This window comes from Manis javanica, chromosome 9 (genome assembly GCF_040802235.1).
Source record: "Manis javanica isolate MJ-LG chromosome 9, MJ_LKY, whole genome shotgun sequence".
Classification (NCBI taxonomy): Eukaryota; Metazoa; Chordata; class Mammalia; order Pholidota; family Manidae; genus Manis; species Manis javanica.
This window is the reverse complement of record NC_133164.1, coordinates 58,102,400-58,126,950: the sequence shown is the minus strand read 5'-3', so window position 1 is coordinate 58,126,950 and position 24,551 is coordinate 58,102,400. Positions and strand designations below refer to the sequence as shown.

The following is a 24,551-nucleotide window of genomic DNA, read 5'->3' as shown; positions in this document are numbered from 1 at the left end:
AGATACCACACCTATTAGGATGGCCAAAATCCAAATGGTGACAACAAATGCTGGTGAGGATGTAGCAACAAGAACTTTCATTATTGGTGGGAATGCAGCCAATTTGGAGACAACTTGGAAGTTTCTTACAAAAATAAACATACTCTCAACCAAGAATCATGTTACTTGGTATTCTTGGTATTTACCCAAAGAACTGAACACTTATGTGCACACAAAAACCTGCACTCAGGCATTCAGACCAGATTTATTCATAATTGCCAAAACCCAGAAGCAACCAGTACGTCTCAGTAGTGGTATGGACAAACTGGTACATCCAGACAATGGAATATTACTCAGCACTTTAAAAATGAGCTAATCAAACAATTAAAGATACAGAAACCCTAAATGCATATTACTAAGTGAAAGAAGCCAATCTGAAAAGGCTAAAAACTGTCTGATTACAATGATATATTACTCTGGAAGGCTATGTAGACTAGAAAACTAGTAAAAAGATCATTATTGCCGTGGTTGGGGAGTGTGAACAGGCAGAGCACAGAGGATTTTTAGGGCAGTGAAGATACTTTGTATGACATTATAATAATGGATATATGTCATTATATATTTGTCCAAACCCACAGAATGTACACCATCAAGAGCAAACACTAAGGGAAACTATGGACTTTGATTATGACGTGGCAATGTAGGTTCAGTTGTAACAGATACACCATTCTAGAGAAGGAAGTTGATAGTGGGAAAAACTGTGCATGTGTGGGGAGAGGGAAGTATTTGGGAACTCTGTGTACTCCCTGCTAAACATTACTGTGAACCCAAAACTGCTCTACAAAGCAAAGTCTATTAAAAAATAATTTCTTGAAAAAGGGAAAAAATCCTTCCCATAAATTCAACACCTGAGACAAAATGAGCAACCTCCATGTAAGACACAAACTACTAACTCACACTCAAAAAGAAACAACCTGAATAATCCTTTATCTATGACAGAATTGAATATAAAGCTGAAAACTTTCCCAAAAAGAAAACTCCAGGTACAGATAACTTCACTAGTAGATTCTACCAAGTGAACATGATATGTTAACTAAGACAGAACACAGGATGAGCCATAAAACAAGTCTCAATAAACAAAGAACTGAAAAATAATCTAATACAAAGTCTTGATTTATATCTTTTTTTGGAGCAATCTGCATGTCTGTCTGCACTGGCAGTAATTATTTTAAAAACAAACCTAGAAGTTAGCTGAAGTCTCCTTAATATTTAACTAAGTGTTCACTCATCTATACATTCAAGAAGATCAACAAATTCCAAGTAGGAAAAACACAACGATAACTACACCTAAACACAGCACAGTAAAAATGTTGAAAGACAAAGAGAAAGAGAAAAACTTGAAAGCATCAAAAGAAAAAAGGACTTATCAATACAAGGGAGGTCACAATAAGATTAATAGCTGACATCTAATTCTTACTCTGGACTTCCAAGTACAGAAGGCACTGGGATGACATACTGAGACTGCTGAAAGATGAATACTGTCAACTAAGAATCCTATATCCAGCAAAGGTAACTTTAAAAATGAAGGTAAACTAAGATATTCCCAGATTAACAAAAAGGTAGAGAACTGGTATCAAACCTGCCTACAAGAAATACTACAGAAGTCCTTCAGGTTAAAAGGATGTGACTAGATAGTAATTCAAATCCATACAAAAATCAAATAATGTTGGCAAAGATAATTACTTAGGCAATGATAAAAGACAGTATCGTTGCATATTTCTTTCTTTTCTAAAGTGATTTAAAAAAGGTGATGGAAATGAAGCCACACTGTAGTAAGTAAATGATACCAGATAGTAATTTGGATGCACACTTAAAAACAGAAGAGTGGGAGATCGATTCAATACGGTGGCATGAGAGGTGAGACAGAGAACTCCTCCCCAAACCACACATAGTACGAAAATATAGTTAATACAACTAAGCCTAAAACAGCAACAGGAAAGAAGGCTGCACCAGACTGCGTACACCTGGAGAACAGAGTAGACCTCACAAAGCAGGGTAACATACCAAAGCCTTGATCCAGCAGGACCCAAGCCCTTACCCCACCCCAGCTCACCAGTGAGAGGAAGAGAAATGGAGCAGGGAGGGGGTGGAAGCCTAGGACTTCTGAACATCCAGCCCTGGAGGTCTGCTTCGGAACACAGACCTACATTGCGTGGTGCTCTCGAGGTTGATGGGGTTGGGGAGCTGGGACAGGTGGAGTACTTGAGAGAATGAGATTCCTGCTGCTTGTGGAGAATGGGGATTCATTCTGGAAAGACGGGTGGTCTGAGAGGCTTCCTAGCAGCTAGCTACAGGGCTGCTGAAGGGGTGGGATTTGCACAGAGCTTGCTGCGCGGGAGAAGGGATAGGTCGACAAGGTTGTCTGGATGCACTCTTCCCAGCAGATTGGGAACTTGAGGAGCTTCAGGCGCTCCATTCCCCTGGCTGTCTACTCAGCTCCCAGGCCCCCCACTGTGACACGCAGCCTGCTGCGCCTTCCTCCTGAACTGTCGGCACCTGCTTGCAAAACCGGCAGTCACTGCGCTGCCATCAGGCCAGCCAGAGGGAGGACCCACCTACAATAGCTAGAGACGCAAAGCACAGAAGTTTCCACCTGTGTGCTTGGCTAACTGGCTCTGACACTGGAGACAGGCACCACAGATGGGAATCAGGAAACAGATATTTCCTCCCGCCAGGCACCAGTGCCATTACCCTCTGACCCTCAACCTCACTTTAGGGGATGAGAAGCTACAGATATTAGAGCTTCTGGGCACTAGAGGGCACCATGAAACGTCAAAGGAACCTGGTTCAGACCAAAATCTCACAAACACCAGAAAAAGGTCCAAATGAAACTGAACTCACCAATATTCCAGAGAGTTCAAAATAAAAATCATAAACATACACATGGAGGTACAGAAAAATACTCAAGAACTCAGGAACAAATTTAAGATGGAGATTCAATCATTAAGAAATTCCATATCTGAAATGAAACATACAATGGGGGGATTTAAAAGCAAATAAGATGTAGTAGAAGAGATGGTAAATGGAATGGAAATTAGAGAAGAGGAATACAAAGAAGCTGAGACACACAGGGATAAAAGGATCTCTAAGAGTGAAAGAATATTGAGAGAACTGTATGACCAATCCAAACGGAACAATATTCTCATCATAGGGGTACAAGAAGAAGAAGAGAGAGAAAAAGGGATAGAAAGTGTCTTTGAAGAAATAATTGCTGAAAACTTCCCCAAGCTGGGGAAGGAAATAGTCTCTCATGGCATGGAAGCCCACAGATCTCCCAACACAAGGGACCCCAGGAGGACACCACCAAGGTATATAATAATTAAAATGGCAAAGATCAAAGACAAGGACAGGGTTTTAAAGGAAGCCAAAGAGAGAAAAAAGATCACCTACAAAGAAACACATCAGGCTATCATCAGACTTCTCAACAGAAAACTTACAGTCCAGATGAGAATAGCATGATATATTTAATGCAATGAAACAGAAGGGTCTTGAACCAAGAATACTCCACCCAGCAAGCTTATCATTTAAATTTAAAGGAGGGATTAAACAACTTTCAGATAAGCAAAAGCTGAGAGAATGTACGTCCCACAAATCACATCCACAGTGCATTTTGGAGGGACTGCTATAGATGGAAGTATTCCTAAAGCTAAATAGCTGTCAACAGAGGAAATAAAACCACAGCAAAGTATAACAATTAATTACTAAACAGATGCAAAATCAAATCAAATACTCCTAAAGGCAAGCAAGGGATAGACAAAGAGTATAGAATATGTTGCCTAAAATATAAAGAAGGGAGGAAGAAAAAAAAGAGGAAAAAAAAAAAAAGAACCTTTAGGTTGTATTTGTAATAGCATACTAAGTGAGCTAAATTAGACTGTTAGTAAGGGAATTACCCTTGAACCTTTGGTAACCACAAATCTAAAGCCTGCAATGCCAATAAGTACATACTTATCGATAATCACCCTAAATGTATAAAAAAACAAGACCCATCTATATGCTGCCTACAAGAGACTCACTTCAAACCCAAAGACATACACAGACTGAAAGTAAAGGGATGGAAAAAGATATTTCATGCAACCAATAGGGAGAAAAAAGCAGGTGTTGCAGTACCTGTATCAGACAAAATAGACTTCAAGAAAAAGAGAGCCACAAAAGACAAAGAAGGACATTACATAATGATAAAGGGGTCAGTCCAAGAAGAGGATATAACTATTATAAATATCTATGCACCCAACAAAGGCCACCTAAATATGTGAAACAAATACCAACAGAATTAAAGGGGGAAATAGAATGTAGTGCATTCATTTTAAGAGATTTCAACACACCACTCACTCCAAAGGACAGATCAACCAGACAGAAAATAAGCAAAGAGACAGAGGCACTGAACAACGTGTTAGAAGAGATGGACCTAACAAACATCTACACAATACTCGATCCAAAAGCAACAGGATACACATTCATCTCAAGTGCACATGGAACATTTTCAAGAATAGATCATTTACTAGGCCACAAAAAGAGCCTCATTAAATTCAAAAATATTGAAATTGTACCAACCAGCTTCTCAGATCACAAAGGTATGAAACTAGAAATAAACTGCACAAAGAAAACAAAAAAGCCCACAAACACATGGAGGCTTAATAACATGCACCTAAATAATCAATGGATCAATGACCAAATAAAAAAGACATCAAGCAACATATAGAGACAAATGACAACAATAATTCAACACCACAAAATCTGTGGGACGCAGCAAAGTCTGTGCTAAGAGGGAAATATACTGCAGTACAGACATACCTCAAGAAAGAGGAACAAGCCCAAATGGACAGTCTAAACTCACAATTAACGAAACTAGAAAAGGAAGAACAAATGAGGCCCAAAGTCAGTAGAAGGAGGGACATAATAAATATTAGAGCATAAATAAATAAATTCAAGAATAAAATAGAAAGAATCAATGAAACAAGAGCTGGTTCTTCAAGAAAATAAAATAGATAAACCCCTAGAAAGACTTATGATGAAAAGGGAGTCTACATACATAAACAGAATAAAAAATGAGGAAAAATCACTATGGACACCACAGAAATACAAAGAATTATGAGAGAATACTATGAAAAATTACATGCTAACAAACTGGATAACCTAGAAAAATGGACAACTTTCTAGAAAAATACAACCTTCCAAGCCTGACCCAGAAAGAAACACAAAATCTGAATAGACCAATTATCAGCAAGAAAATTGAATTGGTAATCAAAAACCTACCTAAGAACAAAACCTATGGAACACATGGTTTCACTGTTGAATTTTATCAAACATTTAGTGAAGACCAAAGGACCTTTCCTCCTCAAAGTTTTCCAAGAATTAGAAGAGGAGGGAATATTCGCAAACTCTTTCTATGAGGCCAACATCACTCTAATACCAAAACCAGGCAAAGACACCACAAAAAGAGAAAACTACAGACCAATATCCCTGATGAACACAGATGCAAAAATACTCAACAAAATATAAGCAAACCAAATTCAAAAATACATCAAAAAGATCATCGAACATGATCAAGTGGGATTCATCCCAGGGATGCAAGGATGGTAAAACATTCGAAAATCCATCAACATCATCCACCACATCAATAAAAAGGACAAAAACCACATCATCACCTCCACAGATGAAAAAACATTCAACAAAATTCAACATCCATTCATGATAAAAACTCAACAAATGGGCAAAGAGGGCAAGTACCTCAACATAATAAAGGCCAAATATGAAAAACCACAGCTAACATCTTATTTAACAGCGAGATGCTGAAAGCCTTTCCTTTAAGATTGGGAACAAGACAAGGATGCCCACTCTCTCCACTTTTATTTAACATAGTTCTGGAGGTCCTCGCCACAGCAATCAGACAACACAAAGAAATAAAAGGCATGCAGATTGGTAAGGAAGGAGTCAAACTGTCACTGTTTGCAGATGACATGATATTGTACATAAAAAAAAACAAAGAATCCGCTAGAACTAATATCTGAATTCAGCAAAGTTGCAGGATACAAAATTAATACACAGAAATCTGTTGCATTCCTATGTAGTAACAATGAACTAGAAGAAAGAGAAATCAGGAAAAAAATTCCATTCACAATTGCATCAAAAATAATACAACACCTAGGAATAAACCTAACCAAGAAGTGAAAGACCTATATTCTGAAAACTACCAAACACTCAAGAGAGAAATTAAAGAAGATACCAATAAATGGAAACACATTCCGTGCTCATGGATAGGAAGAATATTGTCAAAATGGCCATCCTGCCTAAAGCAAGATACAGATTCAATGCAATCCCTAATAAAATACCAACAGCATTCTTCAATGAACTAGAGCAAATACTTCTAAAATTTATATGGAACCAAAAAAGACCCCGAATAGCCAAAGCAATACTGAGAAGGATGATAAAACAGGGGGGATCTCACTTCCCAACTTCAAGCTCTACTACAAAGGCACAGTAATCAAGACAATTTGGTACTGCACAAGAACAGACCCATAGACCAATGGAACAGACTAGAGAGCCCAGATATAAACCCAAGCATATATGGTCAATTAATATATAATTAAAGAGCCATGGATATACAATGGGGAAATGACAGCTTCTTCAACAGCTGGTGTTAGCAAAACTGGACAATTAGATGTAAGAGAAGGACACTGGATTACTGTCTAACCCCATACACAAAAGTAAAGTCAAATTGGATCAAAAACCTGAATGTAAGTCATGAACAATAAAACTCTTAGAATAAAACATAGGCAAAAACTCTTGAATACAAACAGAGCAACTTTTTTCTGAACACATGTCCTCAGGCAAGGGAAACAAAATAAAAGATGAACAAATGGAACTACATCATGCTAAAAAGCTTCTGTACAGCAGAGGACACTATCAGCAAAACAAAAAGGCATCCTTCAGTATGGGAGAATATATTTATAAATGACATGCTAAAAAGCTTCTGTACAGCAGAGGACACTATCAGCAGAACAAAAAGGCATCCTTCAGTATGGGAGAATATATTTATAAATGACATATCTGACAAGGGGTTAACATCCAAAATATATAAAGAACTAATACACCTCAACACCCAGAAAGCAAATAATCCTATTAAAAATTGGGTAAAGGATATGAACAGACAATTCTCCAAAGAAGAAATTCACTTTGCCAACAGGCAGATGAAAAGATGCTCCACATTGCTAATCATCAGAGAAATGCAAATTAAAACCACAATAAGATATCACATCATGCCAGTTAGGATGGCCAACATAGAAAAGCATAGGAACAACAAATGCTGGGGAGGATGCGGAGAATGGGGAACCCTCCTACACTGCTGGTGGGAATGTAAAATAGTTTAACCATTGTGGAAAGCAATATGGAGGTTCCTCAAAATGCTCAAAATAGAAATACCATTTGACCCAGGAATTCCACTGCTAGGAATTTACCCTAAGAATGCTGGAGCCCAGTTTGAAAAAGACATATGCACCCCTATGTTTATTGCAGCACTATTTACAATAGCCAAGAAATGGAAGCAACCTAAGTGTCCATCAGTAGATGAATGGATAAAGAAGATGTGGTACATATACACAATGGAGTATTGTTCAGCTATAAGAAGAAAACAAATCCTACCATTTGCAATAACATGGATGGAGCTAGAGGGTATTATGCTCAGTGAAATAAGCTAGGTGGAGTGAAGTACCAAATGATTTCACTCATCTGTGGAGCATAAGAACAAAGCAAAAACTGATGGAACAAAACAGCAGCAGACTCACAGAACCCAAGAATGGACTAATAGTTACCAAAGGGAAAGGGACTGGGGGTGGGGGGAGCTGTGAAGGGAGGAGAAGGGGGAACAATGGGCATTACAAGTAGCACACATAATGTAGCAGGGGGGCATGGGGAAGGCAGTATAGCCCAGAGAAGACAAGTAGTGATTCTATAGCATCTTACTACACTGATGGACAGTGACTGTATTGGGGTATGTGGTGGGACTTGATAATGGGGGGAATCTAGTAATGACAATGTTGTTCATGTAATTGTTTATTAATGATACCAAAATTAATAAATAAATAAATAAATAGAATTGAAAAAAAAAACAGAAGAGGGAAGGGGGAGGTGGAGGGAAAGAGGGGAAACAGAACCAGGAATGGTAAGTTTTTTTAAGTTAATACACAAATTTTTGAAAATCCTCTATAAATATACTTAACTTATATTCTTGGGTTTATAAGAACATATGGACAGGTATGTATAAAAATACCGCTAAAAGGAAGAGAAAGTAGAATTAGTAATAAAGTTTCTGTATCTTCTTGGAATTAAATCAGTATAGATTGGATAAGCAAAGATATATACTATAAACCCTAGAGTAACCACTAAGAAAATAACCTAAAAAATATGAAAAATACTTAACTTAGGATTTCTGCCTCAACTTTTGATGGAGTAACAGGGGCCAGATTTACTTCCACTTTAAGCAAAGAAAACAACAACAGAAAAACAATGCTATAATGTGTACACTAACTTAATTCCAGAGAGCAGTGCAAGGAAGGGAAAACCTAAGAACAGCCCAATGGTTTCCCTGAATTGGAGAGGCAGAACTAAAGAGTACAGGGACATCAAAGCAGCTAGAGTCTGCAGTGCACAGTACCAAAGAGAAGAGAGCTCCATAGAGAAAACTTCAGAGATCCTCAAAGGGTTCCCAGTACATGTAGGTGAGGAAAATTACTTATGGGTCACAAAGGCTGCGAAAAGTGCCTATATCCAATGGTCAGATAAGAAAACCTAACACAGCAGGTGTGTATTACAAGGAAGTGGTTTACCTCAATAGTGAAGATTTAATGTTTGACAAGTCATTTTCAATCACTGATAATTTTTACTTCCAGTGGACATATGTCATTGTCTGGAGATGATTTTGGTTGTCCCAACTGGGCAGAGTGTACCATTGGCATCTAGTAAGTTGAGGCCAGGATGATGCCTCTAAACATTCTACAATGAACAAGATAGCCCCTGCAACAAAGAATTACTCAGCCCAGAACGTCAGTAATGGAAAAGCTGAAAATTCCTACCCTTCCCTAAATCCATCTCAAGTGCCATCTAATAAACATTAAAAGTAAAACCTAAAAGGATCAACCTCTTGACCCTTTCTTGTGTTCAAGAAACTTAAATCCAAGAAGTTCAAGAATACTTACAGGAACACAAAATATTCAATACACAACAATATAAAATTTACAATGTCTGGCAGCCAGAAAAGAAAAAAGAAAATTATCAGACATACAAAGAGGCTGGAAAATAACCACAATAATAATCAGTCAATCCACATTTTAAAACTCAGATACAGAATTGTTATATAAAGACATCAAAACAATTATTCTAATTATATCCCAAATGTTTAAGAAACTAGCACAGAGGTCAGCAAACTATAGCCAAATACAGCCTGCCTGTTTTTGTAAATAAAGTTTTACTGGAATACAACCACACTTATTCATTTATATTTTGTTTACAACTATTTTCATGCTAAAATAGCAAAGGTGCATAGCATAAAATATTTATTATCTGACCCTTTGTAGAAAGTTTGCCAACCTCTGAGCTAAAGCAAAGATTGAACATGTTAAGCAGAGATACGGAATATAAAAAACAATAACGCTGAACTTACAGATACGAAAACTTAAAGAAATCCCAGATGAAAAGCAAACTAAATGGGATCTAGGGCAAATTAAGTTATTGAAGAAGAAAAGATAGGTGAATTTAAAGACAAAGAAAAAGAAATATTAAAATGAAATGTACAGCAAAGAAAACTAGGGCAAAAAACTGAAGAGAGCACCAACGAACTATTAGAAAACATCAAATAGTTAAATGTATGTGTAACTGGAGAACCTGAAGGAGAGGAGCAAAAGGAAAAGGACCAAAAAAATTTTTTTGAAGACATGATGGTCAAAATTTTTCCATATTTTGTGTAAGCCAAACCTAGAGTTAAAAAGTACAATGAACCACAAGCATTAAAATCTTAAAAACATCAAGAAACACCATGATAAATTTGCTTAAACTTACTACTGAAAAACAGAAGATCATAAAATAAGATATAGTACATATAAAGGAACAAAGACAAAGATGGCAGCAGATTTATCTCTGGAAGCAATGCAAACAAGAACATGGCGGACAACATCTCAAAGTAGTAGGGAGAAAAGTCAAGCTGCAATTCTTTAACCAGTGCAAATATCTTTCAAAAACTAAGGCAAAATAAAAAATTTTTCAGACAAATGTTGAAAGAAATTATCATCAGACTGCACTATCAAAGTGTTAAGGAAAATCAGAAAGAATAAAGACAGCTAAGGAAAAGCAGAAAGAAAATTATGTCAAATAGAAAATATGGACCTATATAAAAGAATGAAAAGTACAGAAAATGGTAACTTCATAGCTAAATGTATAGACTTTATTATTTAAATTTCTTAAAAAAATCACAGACTATTTAATGCAAAAATAATGACAATGTATTATGGGTTTATAACACATGTACAAGCAAAATGTGTAACAATAAAACAAAGAACAAGAGGAGAGAAATGGAGGTATACTGTGTGTAAGGTTTTTATAGTATCCGTGAAGTAGTACAATATTATTTGAAAGTAGACTGTGAAGTATGAAATAATGACTAAAATAACCAAAAAAAGAGTTACAGCTAATAAGCCAACAAACAAGAAACAAGGAATCATAAAAAAAAAAAAAATCGATCCAAGCAAAGCCAAGAAAAGAGGGAAAAAGAACGAAAAATGATGAGACAAATAGAAACTAATAGCAAGATGGAAGATTTAAGCCCAATCATTTCAATAACCACATTTAATGTTTATGATCTAAAATTCCCAACACAGTATAAAGGGCAAAGACTGACCCAACTATATATTGTCTATAAGTAATCCATTGTAAATATGACACAAATGTGTTAAAAATAAACAGATTTTTTTAAAAGGTATACCATACTAAATACTTACCAAAAGAAAGCTCAAGTATCTATATTAATATTTGAAAAAGTAGATTTCAGAGCAAAGAGTATTTTGAGGAATAAGGAGAGTCATTTCATCATGTACTGCAATGGTCATATGTACATACAATATAAGATACACTCTTTTATTAAAATAATACTAAGGTATAATAAAGGAATATTAAATATAATTTTATACCAATAAATTCAACAAGTTAGATGAAATGGACAAATTCCTTGAAAAACACAAACTGCAAAGCTCACAAAAAAAGTAATAAACTTGAGGGAAATTGAATTTGTAGTAAAAACCTTTCCACAAAGAAAACTAGAGGTTCATATGACTTCATCAAACATTTAAGGATGAAATAATAATTTTACACAAACTCTACCCAAAAAATTGAAAAGAAATTATTTCCCAATTCACCCTATGAGGTTAGCATTATTCTGTCACAAAGCCAAACAAAAACTGGAAAAAAAAATTTAAACTGTAATTGAATAAATTATAAACCAGTATCCCTTGTCTATATGCAAAAATTCTTAACAAAAGTTAAGCAAATCCAACAATATGTGAAATGCTTAATGTACTATGATAAAGTGAAGTTTGTCCCAGGAATGCAAGGTTGTTTTAACATTTGAAATTATTATTAACAGTCTCAAAAGTTAAAGTATATGATTGTCTCAACAGGTGCAGGAAAAGCATTTGACAAAATCCAACATTAGTTTCTGATACAATTTTTAAAAATCTCTGCAAACTAGGACTAGAGACTAAATCCTTAATCTAATAAAGAACATCTAAGAAAAACCTACTCCTAACATTATGCTTTATGGTGAAAAACAGAATGACTTTTGTCCCTAAAAGTGGGAACTCTCAACACGTACTGTACTGAAGTCTTAGCCAGTGCAACAGGCAAGAAAAAATGCAAAAATTAGAAAGGAAAAAATAAAACTGTCATTATTCACAGATGACATAATTATATATGTAGAAAACCCTACGGAAACTCAAAATGAACAAAAGACATAAAGAGACATTTCATGGGTGATGATAAGCAAGAGGCAAATAAGCATATTTAGGAGACCTTCAGCAACTATGGACTCTGGGTGATAAGGATGTGTCAATGCAGGTCATTCAACTGCAATGAATGTAGCACTCTTGTGGGGGATGTTGATAATAGGAAAGCTGTACATATGTAGGGCAGGGAGTATATGGGAAATGTTTGTACCTTCTGCTTAATTTTGCTGTGTACCTAAAACTGTTCTTAAAAAAAAAACTATTGTAAAAAAAGATGTTCTATAACATCAAACATCAGAAAAATGTAAATTAAAACCACAATGACATGTCACTACACACCTGCAAGAATGGCTAAAATAAAATAATAAACAATACCATAAAATGTTGGCAAAGATGCAGAGAAACTGGATTACCTATACACTGACAGTAGGATGTAACATGATACAGCCACTCTGGAAAAGTCTGACAGTTTCTTATGCAATTAAACATATAACCATACCATATGACCAGCAATTGCACTGTTAAGCATTTATTTCCAGAATGAAAACTATGTCTGCACAAAAACCTATACACAAATGCTCATAGCAGCTTTATTCATTATAGCTACAACCTACAAACGCCACCAGTATCTTTCAATAAGTAAATACTTAAGCATATTAGAGTCCAGCCATACCATGGAATACTACTCAGCAAAGAAAAGGAACAAACTGTTTACAATGAGCTGAACTGTGTCCCCCAACCCGCAAAATTCCTATGTTGAAACCCTAACTTCCCCAAAGTGCCCGAGAATGACTGTATTTGGAAATAGGGCCTCAAAGAGGTACAGTAAGTTAAAATGAGGACATTCAGATGGGCCCTAATCCAATCTGACCAGTGTTTCTTACAAGAACAGGGTATGTGGACACACAAAAAGACACCACGGATGTGGGCATAGGGAAACCATTCCAGAACATGACGAGAAGGCAGCCATCTGCAAGCCGAGGAGGAAAGCATCAAAAGAAACCAAACCTGCTGACATTTTATCTTGGATTTCTAGCCTTCAGACCTGTGAGAAAATAATTTCTGTTAAGCCACCCAGTCCACAGTATTCTGTTACAAAAGCCCTAGCAAACTAATACATTGATATATAACTTCAATCGGTCACCAGGGAATTATGCTGAATGAAAAAAGCCACTCTGAAAAGTTAAATACTGTATATTCCCATTTGTTCAACATTCTTGAAATTACAAAATACATCATATTATCACTGAGTAAAGATCTATTAAATGTCTACAAAGAGCCAAACTGGTCTATTAGTATTGTCAAGATAATACTTGGAAAGATGATTATAATCATTGGTCACCTTTGGAGGATATTATAGAACAAACACATTAGTTTGAAAACTAGCCGATAAAAGCAAAGAATAAAGTACTTATCCTATATTTCCTGAATAACTGTACTACAGAAAAAGAATAGTTGATAGAGGAAAGTTTCTCTTTACAGAAAAGTTACAACTGAAAAAGGAATGAAGAAGTTATCAGCCTACCATTTAGCCATCCCTAATGAATCCAGTCAATGGCCATCAGTAGTAGCTTACATCAAAAAAAGACATAACTAGACATTATGTGAATCCTAATGGGCATATACAACATTTCTGAAGTATTTCTTCCAGAAAACATTAACACAGGATACGATTAGGCCTCTAGATCTGTCTCCATGAAATACATTTTGACAAATATGTTAAAACAATGGCTCAGTGAAATAAGTCAAGCGGAGAAAGACAAATATCAAATGATTTCACTTATATGTGGAGTATAAGAACAAAGAAAAACTGAAGGAACAAAACAGCAGCAAAATCACAGAACCCAATAATGGACTAACAGTTACCAAAGGGAAAGGGGCTGGGGAGAATGGGAGGGAAGGGAGGGATGAGGACGGGGAAGAAGAAAGGGGGTATTACGATTAGCATGTACAATGTGGGGGGTAGGGAATGGGGAGGGCTGTGAAACACAGAGAAGACAAGTAGTGATTCTACAACATCTTACTATGCTGATGGACAGTGACTGTAATGGGGTTTGTGGGGGGGACTTGGTGAAGGGAGACCCTAGTAACATAATGTTCCTCATGTAATTGTAGATTAATAACAAAATAACAAAAAAAAAGGAGATGCGATCGATAAAATGCACACTAAGAACCTCCACAGGATAAACAATCCAGTGTCTTCAACAAATGAATTGTAAGAAAAGAACGGGAAAAGGGGAGAGAAGAAGTTGAAACCTATAGTTTAAAAGAGATTTAAAACACAAATCAACCCATCACAAGGTATGTTCTTTATTTGAGTCCTGACTACAACATACTGAAAAAAGAACTTATGAAATAATCAAGAAATTTTGCACACCGCATATTTGATAATAAGGAATTTTCATTCATTTTGTTAGGTGTTATGAACTGTGGTCATTTTTTAAAAGAGTTCTTATCTTTTCCACATACATACTGAAATATTTATGGATGAAACATCATATCTGAGATTTACTTTAAAATAATCTGGGTTTGGGGAAAAATACAGTTTGGCCATGGTTGACAACTGCTGAAGACAGGTAAGAAGTATATGAGAGTTCATACTATTTTCTCTATCTTCTTTTATAAATGTCTGAAATTAACCATAAAAAATGTCTTTCAAAATTAATCTTGGGGTGGAGGCAAGATAGGGGCGTGAGTAGAGCAGCAGAAATCTCCTCCCAAAACCACATATATCTATGAAAATATAACAAAGACAACTCTTCCAAAAATAGAGTCAAGAGGACACAGGACAACATCCAGACCATATCCACACCTGTGAGAACCCAGCGCCTCACGAAAGGGGTAAGATACAAGCGCGAGCGCTGCGGACCTGAGCGCCCCTCCCCCCAACTCCCGGCAGAAGGAGAGGAATCGGAGCTGGGAGAGAGAGGGAGCCCAGGACTGCTGAACACCCAGCCCCAGCCATCTAGACCAGAGCGCAGACACAGTGCAAGCGTTGGGTCCTGGATACTAGGGAAACATGGCAGCAAGACTGGTGAGCGGGTGCCTGAGGCCGACGCCGGAGAACAAAGAAACAGGAGCAGCCATTTTTTTGGCAAGTGCTTTCTGGAAGTCTTAAAGGGAAAGGAACCCCAATACTAGGGAAACAGGACAGCAAGACCGGTGAGCGGGTGCCTGAGGCTGGCGCCTAAGGAAAAAGAAAATTGTGCGTTTTTCTTTTTTTTTTTTAATTATTTCTCTAATATATTTTGTTGTTGTTGTTGTTGTTGTTTTGGTTTGGCGAGTGCTTCTTGGAAGTCTTAAAGGGGCAGGGTGGGACACTTAGTCTAGAGGCAGGGAATCTGGGGATCCCTGGGCACTCTAAGCCACTGGGCAGCAGGGAGCATGGAGGCCCCTTACAGAGATAAATAGCCTCCCAGCCGCTCCCCCTCCAACGGGGCTCCACCATTTTGGAGCAGCAGCCCGAGCCAGGCCACGCCTACAGCAACAGCGGAGATAAACTCCATAGCAGCCGGGCAGGAAGCAGAAGCCCTGGCTGTGCGCTCCTGTCTGCACGCAGCTGCCCAGCACAAGCCACTAGAGGTCGCTGTACTCCCAGGAGAGGAAGGCCAGAGACCAACAAGAAGGAAAGCTCTTCCAGCCATCACTCGTACCAGCTCTGCAAACTATCTCTATCACCATGAAAAGGCAAAACTACAGGCAGACAAAGATCACAGAGTTAATACCTGAGGAGACAGACCTAACCAGTCTTCCTGAAAAAGAATTCAAAATAAAAATCAAGAACATGCTCACAGAGATGCAGAGAAAAATGCAAGAGCAATGGGATGATGTCTGGAGGGAGATCACAGATGCCAGGAAGGAGATTACAGAAGTGAAACAAACCCTGGAAAGATTTATAAGCAGAATGGATAAGATGCAAGAGGCCGTTGAAGGAATAGAATCCAGAGAACAGGAACGTATAGAAGCTGACATAGAGAGAGATAAAAGGATCTGCAGGAATGAAACAATACTAAGAGAACTGTGTGACCAATCCAAAAGGAACAATATCCATATTATAGGGGTACCAGAAGAAGAAGAGAGATGAAAGGGATAGAAAGTGTCTTTGAAGAAATAATTGCTGAAAACTTCCCTAAACTGGGGGAGGAAATAATACACCAGACCACGGAAACACACAGAACCCCCAACAGAAAGGATCCAAGGAGGACAACACCAAGACACATAATAATTCAAATGGGAAAGATCAAGGACAAGGAAAGAGTTTTAAAGGCAGCTAGAGAGAAAAAGGTCACCTATAAAGGAAAACCCATCAGGCTATGATTAGACTTCTCGACACAAACCCTACAGGCCAGAAGAGAATGGCATGATATATTTAATGCTATGAAACAGAAGGACCTTGAACCAAGGATACTGTATCTGCACAACTATCACTTAAATATGATGGCAGGATTAAACAATTCCCAGACAAGCAAAAGCTGAGGGAATTTGCTTCCCACAAACCACCTCTACAGGGCATCTTACAGGGACTGCTCTAGATGTGAGCACTCCTAAAAAGAGCACAGAACAAAACACCCAACATATGAAGAAAGGAGGAGGAGAAATAAGAAGGGAGAGAAGAAAAGAATCTCCAGACAGTGTATATAACAGCTCAATAAGCGAGCTAAGTTAGGTAGTAAGATACTAAGGAGGCTAACCTTGAACCTTTGGTAACCACGAATTTAAAGCCTGCAATGGCAATAAGTACATATCTCTCAATAGTCACCCTAAATGTAAATGGACTTAATGCACCAATCAAAAGACACAGAGTAATAGAATGGATAAAAAAGCAAGACCCATCTATATGCTGCTTACAAGAAACTCACCTCAAACCCAAAGACATGTACAGACTAAAAGTCAAGGGATGGAAAAACATATTTCAGGCAAACAACAGTGAGAAGAAAGCAGGGGCTGCAGTACTAATATCAGACAAAAGAGAATTCAAAACAAAGAAAGTAACAAGAGATAAAGAAGGACACTACATAATGATAAAGGGCTCAGTCCAACAGGAGGACATAACCATTCTAAATATATATGCACCCAACACAGGAACACCAGCATATGTGAAACAAATACTAACAGAACTAAAGGGGGAAATAGACTGCAATGCATTCATTTTAGGAGACTTGAACACACCACTCACCCCAAAGGATAGATACACCGGGCAGAAAATAAGTAAGGACACAGAGGCACTGAACAACACACTAGAACAGATGGACCTAATAGACATCTATAGAACTCTACATCCAAAAGCAACAGGATATACATTCTTCTCAAGTGCACATGGAACATTCTCCAGAATAGACCACATACTAGCCCACAAAAAGAGCCTCAGCAAATTCCAAAATATTGAAATTCTACCAACCAATTTTTCAGACCACAAAGGTATAAAAGTAGAAATAAATTCTATAAAGAATACAAAAAGGCTCACAAACACACAGAGGCTTAACAACATGCTTCTAAATAATCAATGGATCAATGAACAAATTAAAATAGAGATCAAGGAATATATAGAAACAAATGACAACAACAACACAAAGCCCCAACTTCTGTGGGACGCAGCAAAAGCAGTCTTAAGAGGAAAGCATATAGCGATCCAGGCACACTTGATGAAGGAAGAACAATACCAAATGAATAGTCTAACATCACAATTATTGAAACTGGAAAAAGAAGAACAAATGAGACCTAAAGTCAGCAGAAGGAGGGACATAATTAAGATCAGAGAAGAAATAAACAAAATTCAGAAGAATAATACAACAGCAAAAATCAATGAAACCAAGAGCTGGTTCTTTGAGAAAATAAACAAAATAGATAAGCCTCTAGACAAACTTATTAACAGAAAAAGAGAATAAACACAAATCAACAGAATCAGAAATGAGAATGGAAAAATCATGAGAGACTCCCCAGAAATACAAAGAATTATTAAAGACTACTATGAAAACCTATATGCCAACAAGCTGGAAAACCTAGAAGAAATGGACAACTTCCTAGAAAAATACAACCTCCCAAGACAGACCAAGGAAGAAACACAAAAGTTAAACAAACCAATTATAAGCAAAGAAATTGAAACAGTAATCAAAAAACTACCCAAGAACAAAACCCCTGGGCCGGACGGATTTACCTCTGAATTTTATCAGACACACAGAGAAGACATAGTACCCATTATCCTTAAAGTGTTCCAAAAAATAGAAGAGGAGGGAATACTCCCAAACTCATTCTATGAAGCCAACATCACCCTAATACCAAAACCAGGCAAAGACCCCACCAAAAAAGAAAATTACAGACCAATATCCCTGATGAATGTAGATGCGAAAATACTCAATAAAATATTAGCAAAGAGAATTCAACAGTATATCAAAAGGATCATACACCATGACCAAGTGGGATTCAACCCAGGGATGCAAGGATGGTACAACATTCGAAAATCAATCAACATCATCCACCACATTAACAAAAAGAAGGACAAAAACCACATGATCATCTCCATAGATGCTGAAAAAGCATTTCACAAAATTCAACATCCATTCATGATAAAAACTCTCAGCAAAATGGGAATAGAGGGCAAGTACCTCAACATAATAAAGGCCATATATGATAAACCCAGAGCCAACATTATACTGAAGAGCGAAAAGCTGAAAGCTTTTCCTCTGAGATCGGGAAATAGACAGGGATGGCCACTCTCCCCACTGTTATTTAACGTAGTACTAGAGGTCCTAGCCACGGCAATCAGACAAAACAAAGAAATACAAGGAATCCAGATTGGTAAAGAAGAAGTTATACTGTCACTATTTGCAGATGATATGATATTGTACATAAAAAACCCTAAAGACTCCACTCCAGAACTACTAGAACTGATGTCAGAATACAGCAAAGTTGCAGGATACAAAATTAACGCACAGAAATCTGTAGCTTTCCTATACACTAACAATGAACCAATAGAAAGAGAAATCAGGAAAACAATTCCATTTACAATTGCATCAAAAAGAATAAAATACCTAGGAATAAAGCTAACCAAAGAAGTGAAAGACCTATACCCTGAAAACTACAAGTCACTCTTAAGAGAAATGAAAGGGGACAGTAACAAATGGAACCTCATCACATGCTCATGGCTAGGAAGAATTAATATCGTCACAATGGCCATCCTGCCCAAAGCAACATAGATTTGACGCAATCCCTATCAAATTACCAGCAACATTCTTCAATGAACTGGAACAAATAATTCAAAAACTCATATGGAAACACCAAAGACCCCGAATAGCCAAAGCAATCCTGAAAAAGAAGAATAAAGTAGGGGGGATTTCACTCCCCAACTTCAAGCTCTACTACAAAGCCATCAATTTGGTAATCAAGACAATTTGGTAATGGCACAAGAACAGAGCCACAGACCAGTGGAACAGATAAGAGACTCCAGACATTAACCCAAACATATATGGTCAATTAGTATTTGATAAAGGAGCCATGGACATACAATGGCAAAATGACAGTCTCTTCATCGGATGGTGCTGGCAAAACTGGACAGCTACATGTAGGAGAATGAAACTGGACCATTGTCTAACCCCATACACAAAAGTAAATTCGAAATGGATCAAAGACCTGAATGTAAGTCATGACACCATAAAACTCTTGGAAAAAAACACAGGCAAAAAACTTTTAAGACATAAACATGAGTGACCTCTTCTTGAACATATCTCCCCGGGGAAGGAAAACAAAAGCAAAAATGAACAAGTGGGACTATATTAAGTTGAAAAGCTTCTGTACTGCAAAAGACACCATCAATAGAACAAAAAGGAACCCTACAGTATGGGAGAATATATTTGAAAATGACAGATCCGATAAAGGCTTGACGTCCAAAATATATAAAGAGCTCACATGCCTCAACAAACAAAAAACAAATAATCCAATTAAAAAATGGTCATAGGAACTGAACAGACAGTTCTCCAAAAAAGAAATACAGATGGCCAACAGACACATGAAAAGATGCTCCACATCGCTAATTATCAGAGAGATGCAAATTAAAACTACAATGAGGTATCACCTCACACCAGTAAGGATGGCTGCCATCCAAAAGACAAACAACAACAAATGTTGGCGAGGCTGTGGAGAAAGGGGAACCCTCCTACACTGCTGGTGGGAATGTAAATTAGTTCAGCCACTGTGGAAAGCAGTATGGAGGTTCATCAAAATGCTCAAAACAGACTTACCATTTGACCCAGGAATTCCACTCCTAGGAATTAACCCTAAGAACGCAGCAATCAAGTTTGAGAAAGACAGATGCACCCCTATGTTTATCGCAGCACTATTTACAATAGCCAAGAATTGGAATCAACCTAAATGTCCATCGGTAGATGAATGGATAAAGAAGATGTGGTACATATACACAATGGAAGACTACTCAACCATAAGAGGGAAAATCCTACATTTGCAGCAACTTGGATGGAGCTAGAGGGTATTATGCTCAGTGAAATAAGCCAAGCGGAGAAAGAGCAATACCAAATGATTTCACTCATCTGTGGAGTATAAGAACAAAGGAAATCCTGAAGAAACAAAACAGCAGCGGAATCACAGAACCCAAGAATGGACTAATAGGTACCAAAGGGAAAGCGACTGGGGAGGATGGGTGGGTAGGGAGGGAAAAGGGGGGGGAGGAAGAAGGGGAGTATTAAGATCAGCATGCATGGGGGGGAGGGAGAAAGGGGAGAGCTGTACAACACAGAGAAGACAAGTAGTGATTCTACAACATTTTGCTATGCTGATGGACAGTGACTGTAAAGTGGTTTATAGCGGGGACCTGGTATAGGGGAGAGCCTAGTAAACATAATATTCTTCATGTAAGTGTAGATTAATGATAATAAAAAAAAAAGAAAGAAAGGAAAGGGGGATGACTCCCTGATAGGATAAAACTAAGTGTAAATTAACGATTAATGCATGCTTTAAATATCCTTATTTTTGATCACTTAAAGGGTGTCAGATGATTGGCTATGGAGGTACATTTTTCTGATAATATTCCTTTCTCTTAAAAAAAAAAAAAGCAGTTCCTGTGTGGTGACCTCCAATGAGTTCTACACAGTGGTATAAAGGGCATATCAAAGTGTGGGCAAAGGGTCTGTTTGTGTTTATACAGAGGATCAAAGCCTAATTTGGCTACCCAGAAAATGGACTAAGATATGATATGAAGAAGAACTTCCAACATCAGCACTCTCTGGAAGACTCATACCAGAAGATGATCATCAAAAATCCTCAACAAAGATCCAGGTGATGCTGCAGTTGTAGCTACATTCATCCCACCGGTACCTGGACTTGCCATTGGAATGAAGAAGGAGATATCTAAGCTGACCTGTGCATACAGCAAAACAACAAATTTGACTGGATCTATACTGTTGGAACTCAACCAAGAATTAGGAGAAGTGCAAGTTGTAGCGCTCCAAAATCTTACGACTATAGACTATCTACTGTTAAAAGAAAATATGGGATGTGAACAGTCCCAAGGAATGGGTTGTTTTAATTTGTCTGATTTCTCTCAGACTGTTCAAGTTCAGTTGGACAATATCCACCATATCATAGATAAGTTTTCACAAATGCCTAGGGTGCCTAACTGGTTTTCTTGGTTTCACTGGAGATGGCTGGTAATTATAGGTCTGCTTTGGTTATGTAACTGTATTCCTATTATGTTAATGTGTGTGCGCAATTTAATTAGTAGTTTAAAACCTATACATGCTTAAGTTACTCTACAAGAAGATATGTCAAAGAAATAATCAATCTTCCCATGTTATCTTCTGTCTCCTACTCTTATAGCTTTTCTTCTTCCTTCCTAATTACAATCCTTAAATAGAATTCGTGCCTCATATCGAATTTACCGAGTATCATAATTCTTCCAAGTGGTAAAGATACCTCAAGACAAATACTGGGCATAAAAGCCACAGGGCATAAATCTGCAAAGAAGTAAAAAGCTAACCTTTTCAAACAATATTGCCTCTCTCTCACTTACCAACTTTATATCTCCCTGTATGGCCCCGGAAGATGACTGGTTAGCCAGAGACGGGTAAGATTCCTCAAGGGAGGAACAACCTAAGAAGGCACAGTCGCAGGGGGGCCATCAGGTGAGAAATTGGGGATCAACCGAGGTGAGGCTTAGACCTCACCCCCCCTGTTTTGAGAGAAATCTTCTGCATCCGTGGATGTTTTATTACCCCTGTCTAGCTTGGATTAACACTTAGTCTACAGGCATACACCTGATCATCTAAATTTGCTCTCTTACAGCACTAAACTATGTTTTCTACCTTTATCTTGCATCTACCTACCACTTCGCAATTTTATTAAAAATAATAATAATAATAATAATAAAGGGAGACATGTGGGATTCACATATAAATCAAGTATAAAAATCAAACAAATATTCATATTTGACCTGATTGTTTATAGTTCATAATGTGTGATCAAAACTGAAAGTTTCTGTGATGACTGCCCTTGTACTGTTCACCATGTAAGAACTTATTCACTATGTAAGAACTTGTTCACCATGTAAAAACTTGTTCGTTATGCTTCAGAAGATTGAAGACTGATGAGAATTAGGCTTGGGGTGGATTAATGATTGTACATTGAGCATTGAGTCCCCTATACAGAATTTTATTGTCGTTAACAACCATTTGATCAATAAATATGAGAGATGCCCTCTCAAAAAAAAAATTAATCTTGGAAATGGAATCAGAAATAAAAGTTGCAAATAGTCCATGTCTATAAGATAAAATACAACACACATGTACTTGCTCTTAAATGAATTTTTCTAGTAACACCCACATGTAATCAGAATATTAGCAGCATCTTCAAACAGAAAGACTACACATATTACTAAGAACTGGAAAATAACAGGTAGAGGCCTTTCATATGAATGAAATCCTAGCATTAGTCCAATGAAATCCTAGCATTAGTCCAATTCCAAAGTATTCTTTTCAATTATCTTTCTAAACATGATTCACATCACAAAGAACAAATGCCTTTATCAATGGCAGTATATTCCAAAGCTCTTGAATACACACATACACATAACACACACACAAAACCCTAAGAGGCTGACATTCATATTGTTTCTGCTTTACAAATGAGTAAACTGAGACTTGAAAAATGAACAAATTTACCTACAATCATATAACTAAAACTACAAAGCTTCTGCCTTTAGATCCAAGGCCTTTTCCATTCTACCATGCTGCATTCAAGATGCAGAAAGAAAACCAAAATCCTAACAACTAATTTGCCTTAAGTCACAACATGAACAACACTCCTGACCAATTTCTTAATGTGAATGTCCTTACTCATATGCATATTCATATAAGCAGCATAAACACAATCTAATGACAGCAATCATGTCCTACACAGTTATTAAACATATACAAACAGGAGTAAATACTTTTCTAGACAAAATATCACAAAACTTTCCTTAAGAAGGATAGACACTTTTATGTATTCATAAACAACTTTTCTGACTCTCAAGAACTTAAAAAAATGAATTTCAGCAAAAGTACCATTCTAAGATACTACACATGCATTTAAAAATTCCACCATTTTAACTGATTCTTAAGTTCTCCAAAAAATTATATTAACATAAAATTTTCTGGGGTAGTTCTTAAATTATTCTGCTTGTACAGCCTAATTTAGGCACTCAGTTAATGCTCATATACTAATAAGTATGTTATGTAAATGAGTTTATTTAGTCCACACAGTAATCCAAGATCCAGAAGTCACTGTTAGTTACTTTTACAGATAAGAAAACTGACACTTGGAGATTTTAGGTAACTTGTTCAAGATCATGGAGCTAGTAAACAGTAGATCTTACACTTGAGTCAGATCAGTCTGATGACAAATCCAACCTCTATTCAAATAACATCATCTACTTTTAGTTGCCAAAAAGAGTTCTCTGAGTTACCAGATTCCTCTTCTTGCTTCAAAGACAGCCAACTGCAACAAGAATAGCTGCATCAGAAACAGGTTAATTTTGTCATTACATTTGCTTCTCACACTCTGTCACATTCCGCCTTAGAAAATTATTGCATAATTTCTCAGGCCAACCCTCAAAAACCTAACTTGAGATAAAATTTATAGGTAAAAGTATAGTGAATTATAACAGCACAAAACAACAGCACCCTCTGTCACGCCCCCTAAAACGGTACCCGAAATCCTAAAGGTAACAGAAAATCCCTTTCTTATCTTCCTCAAGCACACAACCAGGAATGATTTCACATGACTAACTAAGTCCCCATCATGAGCCTGATTAGGAAATGAGATTTAAACTCTTCCAGTTCCTATGGAAGGTAGCAACAAAGCCAGGAAGAGAAAAGGGTAGGATAAGAAAGTAGTAACATTTATTCCTTTATGTATTCAAGGTGAAACCCAAAAGGGCCTCTACAATTAAAACTACTATTGCTACAGTTCACTACAAAAAACTTTTGTGTGAACTACCCTTGAGACCTATTATATTGTCTTGCCAAGAGATCTGGAACA

General features: G+C 37.2%; 1 protein-coding gene across 3 annotated transcripts in view; it reads right to left on the bottom strand.

Moving 5' to 3' along the window:
• Nucleotides 1-24,551, bottom strand: part of RB1 (RB transcriptional corepressor 1) — a 187,326-nt gene that overhangs the window by 157,805 nt on the left and 4,970 nt on the right. The window contains exon 1 of one of the 3 annotated variants that reach the window (XM_036996526.2): nucleotides 23,887-23,999. The exons of the other annotated variants lie outside the window; for them this stretch is intronic. The gene's annotated coding sequence lies outside the window, so the exon portion shown is untranslated. Of the gene's footprint in view, nucleotides 1-23,886; nucleotides 24,000-24,551 lie in introns of those variants that run through there. 3 annotated transcript variants of the gene reach the window in all.